We start from the raw sequence: 19012 nt of genomic DNA, 5'->3' as shown, positions 1-19012 counted from the left end.
AAAATAGAAGAATAATTTGGAATCCATGAGTTTGGGAACACTGGCAAATAGGTTTAAAGATGCACCTAAACCTTATTTACACCATTAAGATTCTTAGAAAACACCTTCTTTATACATAAGCAAAGATCCCAGCCCCCACCCCCTTTCCGAATTGCAAATAGATTCCAGTTTTCTAAGATCATCAGCAAAGCACCCATCTGCTTTGGTAAGAGCTAAACCCCTTAAAAGGCAACTGTGGGTGGGGGGCGGAGTAAGGATGATGGAGAACTTTGGAACCAGGAGAAGAAAAGCACCATCTGACCTTCCCATGAAACAGGGCTGATGACGATCCCAGGATCTTGGCAAGCATGAGGGACTTCCACAATGTTCTGTTTCTGCCAAATGCCACTTCGTTGCCTGAGGACTTGTCTTGGGCCATTGAGTCTACTTTGTCCAGCAGTGCCACACCCTCCGAGTAGCTCTCAACCAAGGTGAGAGTCAGTGGGTACATATCCCAGCTCCCTCACTGAATGGAATAGCCCTGTGGTGTTCTTTGCAGGCTCCCACAGTCCCACGGCAGGATTAAGCCTCATTCGCTGATCATGAGCCCTTTCCTGGCTGTCTTCCCCTCCTTATCTCACTTACGCACTCACTGTATTGTCTTTACCTCCCAAATAAACTACTTGCATTTGAAGCCATGTCTACTGAGACAGAGGGCAAGAACTACATCTGCTGAGTCACTGAGTTAGCGGCTGCAGTGGAGATCCACCCCAAACTGGCCCCTGAGCGCGCTGCGCAGCAAGAGGGTGGGCTCCAAATCCGACCCAGACAGTTACCAGCTGTGTGATTTAGGAGAAGTAGGTTAGCCCTTCTGAGCCTCACCTTCCTTTACTGTAAAATGGGAATAATAATGAGCTCACTACACATGATTGTTGAGAAGACTCACTGAAATCATACACTTTAAGCCCTTGGCACAAACAGCTGTTTGTGTTGGTGGAAGCCGTTCCATGACGGGTTCAGGGTGTGACATCGTGGGGCATGCCAAGCTGCCTGCAAGGAGATGTAAGAGGATGGCTCAGTCATGAGGTGCCATTCGCTGTGCTTGGCGCCCCCTGGGCTGGGGGCAGCTACGGGGTGACCCCAAGACCTCCTAGGGCCTAAAGCTATGCAGTCCAATGGTTACCAGTAACCACATGTAGCTATTTAAATTTAAATCGATTAAAATTAAATGCAATTAAAATTCAGTTCCTCAGTCTCACTAGTCACATTTCAAATGTTCAGTGGCCACATGTGGTTCCTGACTACCTGCCGTGGACTGAATGTTTGTATCCCCCACCAAAAAATTCCCATGTCAAAACCTTATCCCTAGTGTGATGGTATGTGAGGTGGGCTATTGATTAGGTCAAGAGGGTGGAGCCCTCATGAATGGACTTAATGCCCTTATGAAAGTGACCCCAGAGCGCTCCCTGGCCCCTTCTGCCATGTGAGGACATGTCGCGCGCCCCGTCCTCGTCGGCAAGAACAGCACGCAACAACAGCAGGATTCTTCTGCAGAAAGCTTTATTCTTCAGCTCTTTGTGAAACAAATGAGTTGGGCAGCACCCAGAGGGGAAGGAGAGGCTTGCTTATATAGTTCTCATGCTCTGACCTGGTTGGTGCGGCTCCATATGCCTTATTAGCATAACCATTTGGTGGGTCTCATTGGTCCTTATGCCAAGGCGCAATTAGCATGTAGTTTAGTGGTGTGGGATGATTTGTCATTAGGAAGTTCGGGGCCTTCCGGCTGCCCTGCATTGGGCGCTATTTTCTGAGTGCGGCTGCCAACAAGGACAAGGGAGAAAAACCAGGGAGCAAGCTGCCATCACACATGGCTAGAGCCTTGATCTTGGACTTCCCAACCTCCAGAAATATTAAAAATAGATTTCTGTTGTTTATAAGTCACCCAACCCATGCTTTTTTGCTGTAACAGCTCAACTAGACTAAGACACTGGCATACTGGGCAGCACAGAGAGAGGCCATGCCGGCTGTCACAGGACGTTCTGCACTGGTCTGGGTTCAGAGCCACCATTGCCCTTGCTCTATGACATGTGGACGAGGCACTGACTTCTCCTGTAAAATGGGTTGAATTCATCATCTCACGGTGGGCAGCAGGGTCACCCTACTGCCAGGTTAAAAGTTACACCAGGCCAGCACCTTGCCCGGTAGACCCTAATCTACCTGAGCATTTAGCTTCCCCATCTTAGATCTTTGGGCCCCAGCTGCTGCTCCCTCCTCTGTGATCTCTGTCTCTCTTGCACTTTCAAGCAATCTCTGAGGCCTTCACAGACAGAAGCAAAGGCTGGAACACACGGTGGTGGGTGGGGGGATGTTAGGGAGAATGGCTCTCCTGGGCTCTGAGAGGGGAGCCGGAAAAAGGAATGACCTTCAATGCACATTGCAAAGTGCAAGAAGCCAATCTGCAGTGAAAATATACTGCATGACTCCAACTATATGACATTCTACAAGAGGCAAAACTATGGAGAGAGTAAATAGATCAGTGGTTGCCAGGGCTTTGGAGGTAGGGATGGGAGGGACAGATGGACATGGGATTTTTAGGGTAGTGAAAAATTATTTTTTATGACATTAGAATGGTGGATACATGTCATTATACATTTGTTCAAACCTATAAAATGCAGAATACAGAGAGTAAGCCCTGATGTAAATTATGGACTTTGGATGTAACGACATATCCATGGTATGTGCTGATTACAGCAAATGTACCACTCGGGAGGGAAGCTCCTGTTGGCAGGAGAAGTGGGAACTCTGTACTTTCCTCTCAGTTTTTCTGTGAACCTAAAACTGCTCTAAAAAATAAAGTCTATTTTTTTTTGTAAAGGGTGGGAGGGTGGGATAGTCTTTTAGTACCTTGGTGCAGAGCCGATGCCAAGAGCAGTAAACAGGTTAGAAGAAAACCTGTCATGTGTGGAGCGGGCATTGGCCAGGGGGAATGAAAAAGACACATTCTGGGGCATAATTGCAAAAATGAGGACGCAAAGGGAGAGGTGCAGCCAGAAGGCAAAGGAAGCAGCCTTAATCTGGGATCCTTGGGTCCAGCCTGCCCCAGGCCCTAGCGCCCTTAGCCAGAGCCGGCAGTGGTTCAGCAAAGTTGCCTTTCGGGAGGGGATGTTCCTTATCTCCTGGCCCTCACAGGGCCCGGCACTTTCCTTTCTCTTTATTTGTTCTTTCTTCCTTCCACCAAGATATACTCAAATCATCCAAAACTTCCCCTTTATCACTGAGCCTCCCTAATTAAGCTAACATTATTAGAAGGTTGAGGGGGGAAAAAACACCCTCCCAAATTCTCTTTGCGTTTCAGTAGCTCTTTAATATGCGAGGCAACGAGAGATGAGCTGCTTCTAATTGCCAGTCCCTGGAGTAGCTAGTCAGAAAATGAATTGATGCATTTTTTCCTTATGAACAATGCATGTAGCACAAATTGCAGTGGCCGTCACCAGAGATTTAATTACAAAATATCATTACTTTCACACATCATTTCAGATTTGGCCTGATCAAATCAAAGTTAGGGCAAGAGGGAGAAAAAACTGCACTCTTAGCAGGGTCATTCATTGAGGGGTGGCTGGAAAGCCGGTGGGAATTGGCATTGTTGAAATGTCCTCAGGGCCATTGCAGAGAAAGCAGCTGCCAGAGACAGTGGTGGAAAAGGAGATTCCTGGGGCTCAGGGCTTCAGCAAAGTGGAGGTTGTGGGCTGTGGGAGGGTCCCCAGGGCATGAAAAGGACCCCTCAAGGGAGGGATCAGGGTGCAGAGAGCATCACCACCCTGCAACTTGAAGGGGCTGCAGAAATTCCCTTCATCTGTGGCTTTAAGCAACGACGTCTCCAGCTCATTCATTGCACAGATGTTCCTTGAGCACCTAGTGTGTACCAGACACTATGCAGACCCCAAGGCTGTAAGATAATGAGCAAAAAAAAATGCAGTCCCTGCCTTCATCGGCTCACACCCTAGTTGGGGAAAGAGACTGGAATCAGATAATCACAGTGAAATGAGAGAGACAGGAGGGGTATTGGAGACAGACTTCCTGAGTTTGAATTCCTGCAGCACCACTAAGTCACTCGACCTCTTGCTGCCTCAGCTTCCCCATCTGTAACATGGGGAGAGTACAGTATTTTCCTTAGGGTTGTGTTGAGGATGAGATGATTTATTCCTCAGGAACAGTGCCTAGTACATGGTAAGCACCATGGAAGTGTTTGTTAAATAAGTGCAAATACAAAAAATTGCAGGTATAAGAATCAGAGTGTGGAGTATCCTGAGAGCCTATAATATGAGGATTTAACCTAGTTAAGAAAGTCAGAAAGGACTTGAGCTGAAATGCAAAGGAAGGAGAGACATTACTTAGTGAAAACACTAAGTAAGAGTGGTCTTAGAAGAGAAAGCAGCATATGCAAAAGCCCTTTGTCTGGGTGACGCACTTCAAAGGCAAGGTACTGAACAAAAGACCAATGTGGCTGGAGGATGGTGCGAGCTGAGGATGAAGAAGCTGGCAGTACCAGTCCACGTAGGGCCTTATAGGCTGTGGACAAGAATCTGGATTGAAAAATTACCCACGTGCCCTGAAGTTTTAGAATCATTCATCTCTCAACAAATTTGTTCCAATGTGGCCCCAAATTTTTGTTGGTTTATCTTGTGCATGTTTGTATAAAAGATATTTTACCTCAATTATGACACCTAGGGTGCTAGTGAATAATAGTAATATGTAATGTAAGTTCCATACAGTGGTACTACTTCTCCATATCATGGAGGGACTGTTTTACAATGCTGAGAACAAATTTTGTATGGCTAACTAAGTTGTCACAGATTCATTGTAAATGAGGTCCCAGTTTTTCTCCTCTTTGTATTACACCCCTTGCAGTGTGACTTCACAATCCCTCCCACTAAGAGATGAAATCCATTTCTCCAACCGTTGAATCCAGGCTGGACTTGTTACTTGCTTTGCCCAACAGCATGTGCGAGAAGTGACCCTGTGCCGTTCTGAGCCCAAGCCTCAAGCAGCCTTACATGCTTCTGCTTGCTGTCTTGGAACCCTGCTGAGCCACCACCTGGCCTAGCCTGCTGGAGGATGAGGGAGCACAGAGAGCACAAATGAGTCATCCCTGCCAAGGCCATACTAGGTCTGCTAGCAACCAGCCAAGAGGAGTAGAACTGCTCAGCCAAGCCAAGCCAGGACCAGCAGATCCGTCAGCTGACCTGCAGAATTATGAATTAAATAAATAATTGTTGTTTTAGACCACTACATTGTGGAATGCATTGTTACACAGCAGGAGCTAACTGATACACACACTGGAGCTGAGGGGGAGGGATTATGAGAAACAAGAGAGAAAGCAATGTAACAAAGTGTGACGCTGACACATTTAGGAGGGAGAACTTAGCTCTGCAGGGAAGAAACAGGAGCCGCAATCAGAGGAGGCTTTCTGGAAGAGGAAAAAAATGAACACACGTTTGTCAGGAAGAGTAGGCAGAAGGAGCCCACCAGACAGAAGAAAGAACATGGGCAATGTCATTAAGTCATTAAAATAGAAGGAGTTTGGTCAAGAGCAGGAAAATTCAGGCTCCTCTAGGATATGCAAGGAGACAGAGCTAAAGGCGGAGCATCAACTGAGGGGCTCCCAGCTGGGCGGAGGGGGAGGCTACAGCAGGTGAAGCGAGGGGCCTTGACGGGGGCTCTAGGACAGATACAGTCCGGGCTGGAGGGCCTCTACTAGACCCACCCAACTCCTGGAATTGATGTAGGTCACAAGGGTGCCCTGGAATAACCATGAGACAAGACCATTTCCCCACTGTGTAGCCTTAGGCAGATCTTTCCTGTCTGAACCTGGTTCTTGCCAAGTGGGTGTAAGATTCTCACCTAGCTTCTCAGAGGTTCTACCAAGGAGCTCATGAACTGAAGCCCAGGAAGGCACTTTATACATTGGAAAGCCCACACATTTGGATGGGATGGAATCTTTCTCATTCCTCATTCTGTGTATTTGTATCAGTTTTATTCAGAAAAGAAAGTAGTCCCAGAAAACTGTGCATCAGGTGGAATCCCACAGGAAACAGACAGTAATTGAGGATGGTATCATTTTTTTAAGTGAGCAGAATGCAAAAAAACTAACCAGGATGGTGACATATGCCAGGAATAGCAGCAGTGGGAAGTCCTGAAGGGACAAGAGAAGGGACGCAGTTACTAGGATAGGAAGGCAGAAGGGGCTGCTGACAGCAGCTGTGGCTCCTGTCATCCACCTGGTAGGAAAGTGATTGGAGAAATAAATGCCCCAAACCTCACTTTCCTCCCTCCTCCAGTCTCCAGCCAGCACTGCAATGGGTTGAGCCCATCCAGAAGGCAAAAGGCAAGAAAGTCCATAATACAATCCTTATGGGACAGCCACCCAGGGCCAGAGCAGGGGAGAAGGTGGGCAGTGGACGTGGGGTGGGGGTACGTGGAAGATTTCTAGCACCACCTCGGTAGAGCCTATGTGGGGCTTCAGAGGGAGAGAAAGGCAGACTGTCCAAGACCTGACGTGACTCAGGCCAGGGACAGGACAACATGCACCCCCACGTGCAACCCCTTCTCCATTCAGTTTTCATGCCAGTGGTTCTCAAAGGGTGGTCTGGGAACCCCTATAGGGTCCCTCGGATCCTTGCAGGCGTCCACAATACAAAACAATGTTAATAATACTAAGATGTTTTTTGCCTTCTTACTTGCCTTCTCTCACAAATGTACAGTGGGATTTTCCAGAGATAGCCAAGGTTACCCAAAAAGACTATTAAAATACTCCTTTTCCAAGTGCATATTCCCATGAGGCCAGATTTTCTTCACATGTTTGAGTCAAACAACTTAGCACAACAGATCTAGTGCAGAAGCAGATTTGAGAACCTCGCAGTCTCATCTTAAGCCAGAAATGTAAAAGATTTGCAAAAATACAAAATGATGCCACTCTTCTCATTTTTCTTGCTTTAGGAGATAGATATTTTTTGTTACAAATGTGATCTACACTGACATGTAATCATTTGATGGTTATTATAAATGCACTAATAAATGTTTTTTAACTTTCTGTTTTAATTTCTAACACAGTAAATATTGACAGACATAGCCACATAAATAAAGGCTCTTTGGGATCCTCAATAATTTTTAGGCATGTGAAGGGGTCCTAAAACCAAGAAATTTGGCACCCACTGGCTCTATCAAGTGCCCAGAACAACTATATTAACTATAGCTGCTGCTGCTGCCCACCTCCTGTGAGGGAGGAAGATGCTAGTTCAGAGACAGGGCAGTAGCCACCCAGGCTCCCAGCTGGGACTCGAACCTGGGCTGCCTGGCACCAAGGTACACACCCTCTCCCCCCACCCACCCATGCAGCCGAGGGAATGGTGGATGATGGAACAGCACCTGGCTTCTGCCACTTTCTCCACAGAAAGAGAATGACAGGGATTGATTGATCTCAATGATCAGCTATAAGTGGTCCCTACACGTGGCCATGTTAATCAGCTTCTACCAGCCAGGATCTGACCGGTTTGAAAGGTTTATAGCAACAATGTGGTGCTGATTTATTTCTCCTTAATAAAAAAGTGATCAAGTGAAACCCACATCTATCATTCTATTTATCACTCAGGGTGATTTATTAACTAATTACACTTACAGTGGCCACTGGCTCTTAAGAATAGATGGCAGGGGGAGGTGGGGTCAGTGTGGCCATGTGCTGCCCTGGACACGCCCATCATCCTCTGCTTCCTGCCTCACCACTCACCCACAAGCAAGCCTGAGCCCTCAAGTGTGGGTGTTGAGGCATTGAGAGAAGAGGGAGAGAAAAGAAGGGGAGAAGGCAGAAGGGGGGTGCTGCCAGTCCCCACCATTTACTCCTCCCTGTCCTTGTCCTTGGAGAAAGTAGTGCAGCAAGAAGCCCTGCTTGCCTCATCTTCCTCTCAGTTCCTTGCAGGAAAGGGGGCCCCAAGGCAAGATCCACAGGGTTTTGATGGTTTCAGCAGAGGGAAGATGAAAAGCCCAGAGCCTCGGACAGAAAAAAAGATGGTGGAGTAGGAAGGCAAAGCCGAAACCTCCTCCCAAAATCGCAGAGAACGTGGAAATCAGCAAGTACAGCTAGACCTTAAATCAACCTGAAGACTGCAGAACTGACCACCTACATCTGGGGAAGAAGAGAAGACCCTACAGAAAAGCCCACAGCCAAAGAGGAGGTCCCAGGCTCGTGAGAGCCTCCCGGAGGGACTCCTTCCCCTTCCTTGCTGCCCCACAGAGGGTTGCAGGAAAAACACAGGACACCCAGTTAAGTTCGAATCTCAGATAAACAATGAGTAAGTTTTTATTGCAAGAATGTCCCAAATATTGTACGGGTGTCCCGTAAAACCTGGCAGACGCGGCCCTAGGGCTGTGAGGGATCTGGTAGGGTGTTCAGCTGACAAGACCTGGGAGAACTCCCAGTGTCCATGACCACGGCCAGCCTCACGTTTGCCTGACACACCTGCCTGGGTCCTGTGAGCTTATGCCTGGGCACTCTGGGAGGATGTGATTTCTCTGGGCAAGTCGCTCAACCTTGCTGAGCCTTATCTGTAAAGTGCGGTACCCATCCTGCACCTGTCATCCCCCCACAGGCCACACAGAGCTCTTGGCAGTGAATGGGTCTGTCCCAGCCACACAACAAAGGTCCATGGCAGGGGCTGTCACAGGTCTGTCATGCGGCCCCCACACACTCTTAGAAGGTCAGATTCCCTTTAGTCCTCTCGGAAACATAACAGCTGTAACTACAAACTTATTTTTAATCATCTTTCCTGAAAGCTAGGTTTTGTGGTAGGAAAAATCAGAAGAAAAGTTGGCATAGCTTTTGTGGAAGAGCATGGCATAGTATCTATTAAAATTTAAAATAAAAGTACGCCATGCTTAAAATAGTGCCTGGCACACAGAAGCACTATATGAACGCTTGGTAAATGACCTACCACCACCCCTTGAAGCCCTGTCCCCTGACCAGGCACCCAAAGGAGGGAGCTGCTGCACGCTGTGTGTGCTGCAGGGAGAAGGGCCGTCAGGCAGCGCCATTCCCATTCATCCAAAAAAATCAGAAGCAGCCTGAAATCTATCAAGCGGGAATCAGATAAGTAGACAATGATGCCGTCAAACTACACTGAAGAGAATGAGGGAAAGATATTTACCAGCCTGCCACGATTCCCAAGATACATTGATTTAGGAAAAAAGCAAGTCAAGGAACATTCTAGAGCTAGGTTCCTCCACCTTGGCACTGTTAACATTTGGGGTCCGGTAAGTCTTTGCAATGGGGGCTGCCCTGTGCACGGTAGAATGTTTAGAGGCACCCCTGACCTCTACCTACTGGAGGCCAGTAGCAGCCTCCCGGCCAGTAGTGAACATCAAGAGTGTCTCTAGATCTTGCCGCATGTCACCTTGGGGTAAAGTCACCCCTGAGTGAGAACCACTGGTCCAGACAACATCAGGAATGTGTATCTGAACAAAAGCAAACACCAAAACTGGCATTTCTGTAGGAACTTGGGAAAGAGTCAGGATGGCAAGTCTCTAGACTAAGAGCTGGGGTTACCTCTGGGGAGGGGGATGGGAGTTTGGGGGGAGGGAAGAGGAGGACTAAGGGAGACTGTCCCCTGAGGTGTATTACCTGCTTGTTTGCAAAGAGATGAGAAGAAGCGGAGAGAAGGGGAGCGATGCGGGGGGGCAGGAGCGAAGGAAGCTGTGAAAGGGAAGAAGGGAGGAAGGGAGGGTCGCAGAGCAGGCGTGCTGCTGAGGTGCTGGGGAACGTCCCGAGCCGCCTCCCCTCTCTGGTCCTCAGAGTCCTCCAAGTGAAACAAGAGGGCTGCACAGACCCTCCGCACCCTGCCTGCCGCCGAGGGGGGCCCCAAGGTGACCTGGCCCTCTCCCCCATTCCCCCCCGCACAGCCCAGCTGCTACACAAAAGCAGCACCCGGGTCTGGGCTGCCTGATTGCACCCCCGGGGGAGGAGGGGAGGACGGGGTCTGGTCAGTCGCCCAGCGCCACGCTGAGGACTTGGTTGGGGCTTGATTAAATAATTACACAGAGCCTACTGAGCAATCACGCCGTCTCAAGAAGCAAGGAGCACCTTCAGAGGGAGGCTCCATTAGTGATTTGGGGGCGTGTGAGCGTGTCTGTCTCCTGACGATGATAAAATTATCATCCTAAGGCCTCATTTGCAAAACGCATCCATCTCCCTATCTCATTCGATGGCCTCCCAAACCCTCCTGCTCAAAAGCTGAGGAAACAGAGGCTCAGAGAGGTTTGAGGCTGGAGGAAGGGCCCTCAGGAGCAGGGGCAGGTCCGGTTCTGTCAGACCCAAGGGTACCCAGGGTCATCATGGCAGGACGTCAACACAGCCGGGATGAGGTTCAGGACTGAGAGGCCCTAAGTGAGATCTTGTTTGTTTTGTTTTGCCACCAGGATTATTTCTCACCTTTCAATTTTGGAAAGTAAACCTACCAAGAAAACAGCCCAGTGTGAGGGGTGAGAGTGGAACCCCACAGCAGCTGCCCATGCTCCCTCACACTAAGAGGGCACTGCTGGGTGCTGTGGACACCCAGGCACTTCTGGGGGGCTCTGTCTCAGGCTGGGACCACCTGTCTCTAGTGAGCTACCCCGCTTCCAGGCTAAGGGCCACCAGAGGACACACAGGCATTAAGACTCCAGCACCCTCTTTTTTTTTTTTGTATCATTAATCTGCAGTTACATGAGCAACATTATGGTTACTAGACTCCCCCCATAATCAAGTCCCTACCACATACCCCATTACAGTCACTGTCCATCAGCATAGTAAGATGCTGTAGAATCACTACTTGTCTTCTCCGTGTTGTACGGCCCTCCCTGTGTCCCCCCACATTATACATGCTAATCGTAAGGCCCCTTTCTCCCCCTCCAGCACCCTCTTCAGTCCAGTATCTGGTTTAAACGGGAAGAGAAATAAATGGCTAACAAGAGGCTACTTTGTAGGGTTCTCTGTGGCCCGAAGGAGGTGCCCAGTGCCTGCTCCTTGCTTGGCCAACCTCATTGGCTCATTTAGGCTGGAGCAGCCCAAATTCATTAATAATGATTAGTCTTTCCTGGAGAAAAGGAGTGCAATCAAAGGGCCATTAAAATTAAGTGCTGGAGGAGCTGGCGGCAGGGGAGGGGGCGGGAAAGGCCAAGGAGTGTGGAGGATGGGCAGGCAGAGCAGGGTGCTGGTCTCCTCTGGGCTGGGACACCTCTTTGCCGCAGGACCTTGGGTCAGTCTCGTCCCATCCTGCTGCTGAGGCCATTTCCCCATCTCTGAAATGGAGAGGCAGTTGGGACTAGTGTCAGTGATAATGGGCATGGAGGCACCCAGAAGGGAAGAATAAGGGCTGGGTGGCCCTAATGTGATGTTCCCAGCAGCACCACATCCCTGGGGGCAATCAGTGGGACTGGAGGGGTGAGTGCTGACCCCCAGGCCTGATCCCTGAGCAGCCGCCTCCCTCTGCCATGCCATCCTCACCCTGGTTCCTGGACACACGGGCCCTGGTCCACACACCCCAGGCTGGATGTAGCTCCGGTCCCTCTTCTGGTCTCTGGACAGGAGCTGCAGGGCCATCGGAAGCAGCATGGGTGGGCATCAACTGAGCCAGGACACCCCTGGGCCAAAGCCAAACCAGGCTTCCACTCATTAGCAGCCATTCGGTCCTCAGCACACCCCCTACCCTCTGGTTTCTGGGGAGGCCTCAGGGCACAGAGAAGGCTCTGGGATCCCACAGCCTCCACCCGACTTGCTGACTGTCCTAGGCGACAAGAGACCAAGACGCAGCAGGATGGCTCTGCAGCAGGATGTCCAACTCAGAGCCCTCTGGCAGCTGCTGTGAAACACCCCTCTTTCTCAAGGAACAAATTCAAACAGGAACAAAGAAGGAAGCAGAAGAGGAAAATAGAATCCTGCAGCCTGTCAGGTCCAGGCCTTCCTTGGGAGAAGGGGAGAGGCCAAGTCCCCAGATGTGCTGATCCCTGGGATGTATGTGGACTGCTGATTCCTCTGAGGACAGGAAATGAAATGTGACAAAGGTCAAGCGCTCAACCTTATTATTTCATGCAACCTCCACAAGGTTGGTATTAGTCATTCCTGCTTCACAGAAGAAAAGCTTAGACTCAGAAGGGCTTGTCCGAAATTCCGTGTGTGGGACAGTCACAGGGCCAAAGCCAGGATTCAAGGCCTGGAGCAGCAGGCTGGGAGTCACCACCTCACCCACTCGCCCACGTGGCCAGGCACCTGGCCCCTGGAGATGCAGCAGGCAGGCTGGAAGGAGCTTCTCGGAGATGACGCCTGTGATACCAGGCTGCAGGCTCGAGGAGGCCGGGACTGTCATTCCCACTTCATGAAGACAACACTGAGGTACCACAAAGTTCAATGATGTGTGCAAGGTCACAGGATAAGGACAAGGTTACAGGACTCAACCTGACGGTCAGCGAACTCCACGTGGGCCAGGCAGGGCCCCACTGGCACAATGCTTAGAACAGAGCAACTGATTCCCTAAGTAAACGTTGGACCATAGTGGAGATCAGTAGTAGCGGGAGGGAAGGACAACAGATTCGCACAGCAGCAGAAGGTAACAGCTAAGAGGTGCCCGGAGCCAAAATGTCGGGGTTCGGATCCCAGTTTTGCCACTTTTTACATGCAAGCTTCTTGGGTTGCCTCTGTGTCAGTTTGCTTATCTGAAAATGGTGATAACAGCTCTTACCAGCTAGGGCTCTTTAGGGAAACGGGAGTTACTATGCTGCCTTGCACCTGGTGCGTGCTCTGTACACTGTGGATAAATGGAGGGCACACAGCAGTAAAGCCCTGGACTGGCCCACAGCCTGGTTGCCCAGTGTCCTTATAGGGCCACCGGGGGTGCACAAGCCTGAGAGGGAGCACCTCCTTAAATTTTGCACCCTGGGCTCCTAGTTTGCCTCACCTAGTCCCAACCCTCATCTGCCCACTACTTTGCAGCTGGGCTCCCCCAGTGCCCTAGGGTCCAGTGTCCCCACCCAGAGGACAGCGCTCTCAGACCAACCCTGCAAGGGTCCCCCTCGTGGGAACAGTGAGCTCCCCATCAATGAGAGGGTACAGCAAAGGCCGAATGACCACTCAGAGACCCACAGACAGGATTCCTGCTGGGCGGGAGGCTGGAACCCTCTCTGAAGCTGTGAGCTGATGGGCTGACCGTGGCCCATGTAAATGATCACAGTGCCACCTGGTGGCAATATGGGAGATGGCCCAGCTGGCCCTGGAGGGCAGAACAGAGATACCCTCTAGGCCGGGCTTAGGTACTTCTCGCAACAGGGCCATTTAGACACTCAAACAAACATTAATTGAGGTCCTAATACCAAGCACTTTGATGAGTTGTTTCCATATCACTGAAGTCGAACAACACTCTAAGGAAGGAATTGTTATTCTTTTAACAGATGAGGACATTGAGGCTCAGAGAAGCAAAGTTACTTGCTCAAGGTCACACAGCAAGCAAATGGCAGAGCCAGGATTTGAGCTCTGATGCCACAGCTTCCCTCCTAATCACTAAGCCTCAGGGGACTCAATGAGAAAGAAAACAGTCACCCCGGTCTCATGGAGCTTGCAGACTAGTTGGGCAACAGAAACCACAAATTCATGTCTTAGATGCCCTCTGTGCATTAGGTGCTAAGCTGGGTGCTGGGGATGCCATGGTGATGCAGGTGACCAAGGACGCTGCCTGAATGAAGCTTGGGGGGAAGATAGACATTAATCAAATAATCACACAAATAAATACAGCACTGACACACAAATAAACCTACAGACAGAAAGAAAAGATGTGAGTTTTGAGACTGGATATCAAGGTGCCTACCTGGCCTGGGGATCAGGGGAGTCTTCTGGGAAAGAGACCTGTTGAGCTGAGATCTGAAAGATGACCCGGCCTTACCCAGGCAGAGGCATTCATGAGTTCATTAGCAAATGAAAGCAGTGTAGTATGGGTCCCTGTTTTCATTTTTTTGCACATATATAAATCCATAAACAGTATAATGGATATATGTTTTTGTAACTTTCTAACTCCACATTATTCTTCAGATCTTTGCATGAATTTACATAGAACCATTTGTTTTAACTGAGACGTCATTCCATTGACTTCGGCCATATGCATCGCTATTTATCCACGCCCCTGCTGATGACACGGGTCATTTCCAGTTTTTCACTTTTACACACACTGCTGCAGCCAACATCCTGCAAGCGCCTGGCATCTCACAGTGCAGGCATGCTTGAATTCCCCTGTCATATGTGCCCGTATTCTTGTAAATACTTTTCACCATCACTTTGGCAGGGGGTTTCTATTTTTATTAATAGGAAACAAGATTCTATTCATAAAAAATTGATACCAAACCAAATTCATTTACTAGTTCATTCAGCCAAATTAAGGTTCTAAAAAATATTTGCCAAAACATTTCCCATGTTTCTATAGATACTGTTCTCTCTTCACTTTTCTTTTATACTTTTTCCAAGACAGATGATTTGTTAGGAAACATACTTAAAGGGTTTTTAATGACTTAAAAGAAAAAAAAGCATTTGTTTCATAAATGGGACTGCCTTCACAAGCCTGGTATGAGGATTTCAGCTGAGTACTCTGACCTTCAGGCTGGTTGGTCCTGGAGTTGTTAGCATCCCTATAGGCACACCACATGACCTGCAGATGTATAATACCTAGAGACAGGCGGTGCCTGGGAGGTGGGGGTTTACGTATCTATTCAGGCATTCGTATGTTGGACCAGTTCGTGCATCGCCCAGTCTGCGAGGAGCTACACAGGAAAACCCGAGTTAGCCACACAATGCTTCCTGGTGATCCCATCATGTGTGGTGGCCCCTATGGCTCCAAGTGCATGTGTAAACTCTAGACTCGAGGTGTCTAGAGTGTCGGGTCTGGGTCTGAGGCCCATGGTGTGTGTGTGTGTGTGTGTGTGTGTGTGTGTGTGTGTGTGTGTGTGGTGAGGGGTGTGTGTATGTGTGTGTGTGTGTGTGTGTGGTGAGGGGTGTGTGTGTGTGTGTGTGTGTGTGTGTGTGTGTGTGTGTGTGTGTGTGGTGAGGGGTGACTGCCTCGTCTCTCAACAGCCCCTTTTCTGGAATTGCCTCTGATTCTCAAACCATGGTGTTAGGATAGTGGAGGGTGAAAAAGACTCTCCGGTCAGGATGCACCACCTTCTCTACCAGCTCCATTCGCTGGGCACTGTCTGTAGTCCACTTTGTCAAGAGCGGAGCGGAGCAGGGCTGAACAAAAAGCCTCATCTGATAAAGTCGCAACTGGTGAGACAGGACAGCCAATCCAAAAGCAGTTCCCAGGTCTGCCACCAGGTGGTAGCACAGCTCCAGCTCCGTCCCTGTTTTCTCACTGGATTGGGGTTCCACTGAGACTCTCAGATTCACGTCTAGACCCTTCCTTTATATTCTTCCCCCTGTCTCAGCTGTGTGATTCATTCTGGGTCCCCCTATCCCCATAAGAAAATTCCTCCAGCTGGACAACTGCAGGCACAGAGACTGCCGTGTGCTCCACCCACCCCATGCCCCAATGTCTCTTTCCAAAGAAGCCCATTCTGTTCTTTCACACTGAAGACATAGGGTGGGGCTACCAAACAGCCCCTGGGAAACTCAGTGGCCGACAGGAGGGGTCTCAAACCAGTGTGCAGCAGAGAGGACTTGCACAACCGAACACAGCCCAGCAAACTGCCCCAGTTTCTGGCCCTACACCTGGGGCCGTAAGGCCTTGAACCCGGCTCAGCTTCACTTCCTGAAGTCATCTTGCTCTAGAGCCCATAGTTCAAGGTCCAGGGGTCAGTGCTCTGAGCCTCATTCCAAGCCCTGCCTTCTTCTGTGTCTGCTGTCAATTAAGAAAAGAGACAGAACTGAAATAGAACAAAAATATTTATTTGGGATTTCAGAACTGCAATGCAGGGAGCACGGATTCAGGGAGCAACCCAAATTTCTTCCCTTTAGGGAACAAAAGTTAGGGGGTATTTTTGAGACAAAAGGGAATGGTTGCATACATTGTTTACAAAGAATTTGGATTGGTGCTGGACACAGAAAACTAATCTTGACTGGATATAACTGGTTGCTAAGGCACCGTCTCTTACTGTAGCAAGTTGCAGGTGTTTGGGCTGAGTCCAGAATAGCTGTGGTTAGACCCATTCAAAAGTTCATGACTCCACCAGTGAGGCCTGCCACCTTAGTGGACTCCCAGCTCCATGTTAAAACTGCTTGACATAGTGACTCCATTTTCATTTCACCTTTCATACCACTATTCTAGGCAGCCCTGACCTCACTGGCCTCAGACCCCTAGACCCTATGTATCAGCAAAGGGGGTTCCTGTGTGAGGCCCCAAATCTCTGAACCAGCACAAATCCATCCATGGCTGCACCTGGGATGCTGTCTTTGGCCTGGCTTCCAGGCCTCGGCACCCCATACCCTGGTCAGGGCAGACCAGCCTATATGGGAAGGTGACCAAGGGCAAGCCGTGACCCAGAGAGCATGCCTGAAGGCTGAGATCCAAAGGCCGACGTCTGGCAGGTTCCCAGATCCACACCTATGGCTCCCCAGTCCCTTCATTGCACGCTTGATTACAACTCCATGATGTGTGCTTGCGTGAACTTTTAGTGTCCTGTTATCCCCTAACCATAAATCCCATAAAAGCAGAGGCCATGCTCACCCCTGTATCCCAGTGCCTGGTTCACAGTAGATACTCGGAAAGTAACTGTGGAATAAGTAAAAGAATAGGTTCTTCCCAGAAGAGAACAGAAACACTTGTACCTTGTTCTCCCACAGTGATCTCATTTCATTCTCCCTACTAAGGTCCCTTATTACCCACGTGTTACAGTGTATTCATTCCCTATCCTGCAGGAACAAATTACCACAAACTTAGTGCCTCAAACAACACAACTTTATTATCTTGCAGTTCTGGGGATCAGAAGACCAACACAGGCCCCAAGAGCTAAAGTCGAGGTGTTGGCAGGGGTTGTGCTTCTTCTGGAAGCTCAAAGGGAGAATCCATTTCCTGGCCTTTTCCAGTTTCGAGAGGCTTCCCACATTCCTTGGCTCGTGGCCCACTTCTTCCTTCCTCAAAGCCAGCAATGTCCTATGGCTCTGACTGAAGCCAGGAAAGATTCCCTGCTTTTAAGGACTTGTGATTAGATTGGGCCCACCTGGATAATCTAAAAATACCTCTCCCATCTCAAGGTCTCTAACCTTAATCACATCTGCAAAGTCCTCTTTTCCAACAGGGATTAAGACATGGACGTCTCTTGCAGGAGTGGGGAGAGGGGCATTATGCCCCTGGCACACCCATATTCAAAATCAGAGGTGAATTAAGTTGCCCAACCCTCTCAGTTTGTGACCGGTGAAGAGGGTTTCAAACCCAAGTCTTGCAGGCTGCAGACCCTGAACTCCTTCTCTCCTTATTGCACTTGTATGTAAACACCCAGGGTCTCTGGGCCCCTTTTCAGGAACTGGAAAGGGTAGCACACGTGGGTCCCTTAGAGTAAACATCACTTTAGGTATTTTTTAAGTCGGGCTTGTCTAGGCAGTGGGAGCATGTGGGAAAAAAACTTTCTTTTAATTTCCCTTTATTGTCATTGTTTGAACAGAAATACACAGTTTTCAACTGGGGGAGAAAGGATTAACCCACTTCATTGGCTGGAGTAGTGGACATGACGTTCCTGCCTTCAGACTTACTGCGACTCTTTTCTGCAATTAAACAAATGACCGACAGATGGCGAGGCAGGCTCACAGCAGGCTTCTCAGCCTGCCCCCCACCCCATCCACCTGATCTCTTTCATGGAGATGGCAGGGGAACCAGGTACACAGGTATACAGATGTTTCCCTCCTCCAAAACCCACTCTAGGTGGAAATGCCCATAAGGGTCCCATCATGGCATGGCGAGGGCATAAAATCCAGGTCACCCAGCCTCAGAGTAGCCAGTTTGGGGGCCTCCACTACCTCCTGCCAGACACAAGAACCAGAGGTCAAGCCTATACAAATTGAATGAGAGGGTCCAGGCTTGCTTGCAGGGCAGCTGTACGGAGGAGCAGGCAGTTTAGAGGACACTTGAGATGGCGGGTCCCTCACGTAGTTCCACACACCTAATTATTTCATCTCATCTTCCCTGTGGCCCAATATGGGACCTGGCATTAAAAATAGTGACCTGTCTGGAGAGATTGTGACAAAGCTAACATCATGTTTTAATCTCTCCAGATTCTCACATAAAATTAAGCAAAAAAGTTAGCAAAAGCAAAACCCAGAGAACCTCTGCCTCAAAATGAGGCCACAAAGGGATCCTTGTGAACACCAAAATGTGACCGGGGAGCACAGCCGCCTGCATCCTGCATGTTACCAGAGGCTCTGGGATTCCTGCCCGGCCTATTCCTGGCTAGGCCCTGGGCCTGCAAAGGGAAGCAAAGGGGTGTCTGATGGACCTGAGAAGAAGAGAGCCCCCAAACAGCCAACAGATATTCCCTGGAAAGCACAGAGGGGCAATTTGAGAAGAGTGACTGGAACTAGAAGGGGTTTTCCTCAGCCCTCGGGAAGGATGAGGGGTTGGAGCACTCCAGCCATACAAATTCTCAATGCGGAGCTGCCTGGGTTCCCTTCCAGAACAGGGTCCTGTACTGAGGGCAAATTGCTTGCAGCAGGATCAGAATGGAAGAGGATTGATCAAGACAATCAGAAGGAAGAAAGGGGGAAGATCCAGAAACTTGAGAACACAGGCCACCATATTTATGTTCACCGAGTGAAAAAAGAGGAAAGGGGGCTTGCAAGGTTAGAAATGCCATCTGACCATCGCCCTCAAGTACAGGAAAACTCATGTCACATAAAAACAAGCAACCAAAAAGTTTTGAAATGAAATACCAAAGTTCATTTATGCAAAAGAAAAATCAGGAGCAAAACAGCCTCCACACAAAGAGGAAAAAAACATGCCAATGAGACGTTTCTTCAGAACAGATCAAAACAGTAACCTTCTATTTC

The sequence above is a fragment of the Manis javanica genome, chromosome 5 (genome assembly GCF_040802235.1).
Source record: "Manis javanica isolate MJ-LG chromosome 5, MJ_LKY, whole genome shotgun sequence".
Lineage (NCBI taxonomy): Eukaryota > Metazoa > Chordata > Mammalia > Pholidota > Manidae > Manis > Manis javanica.
The sequence above is the reverse complement of the archived record's forward strand: the minus strand, read 5'-3'. Positions refer to the sequence as shown.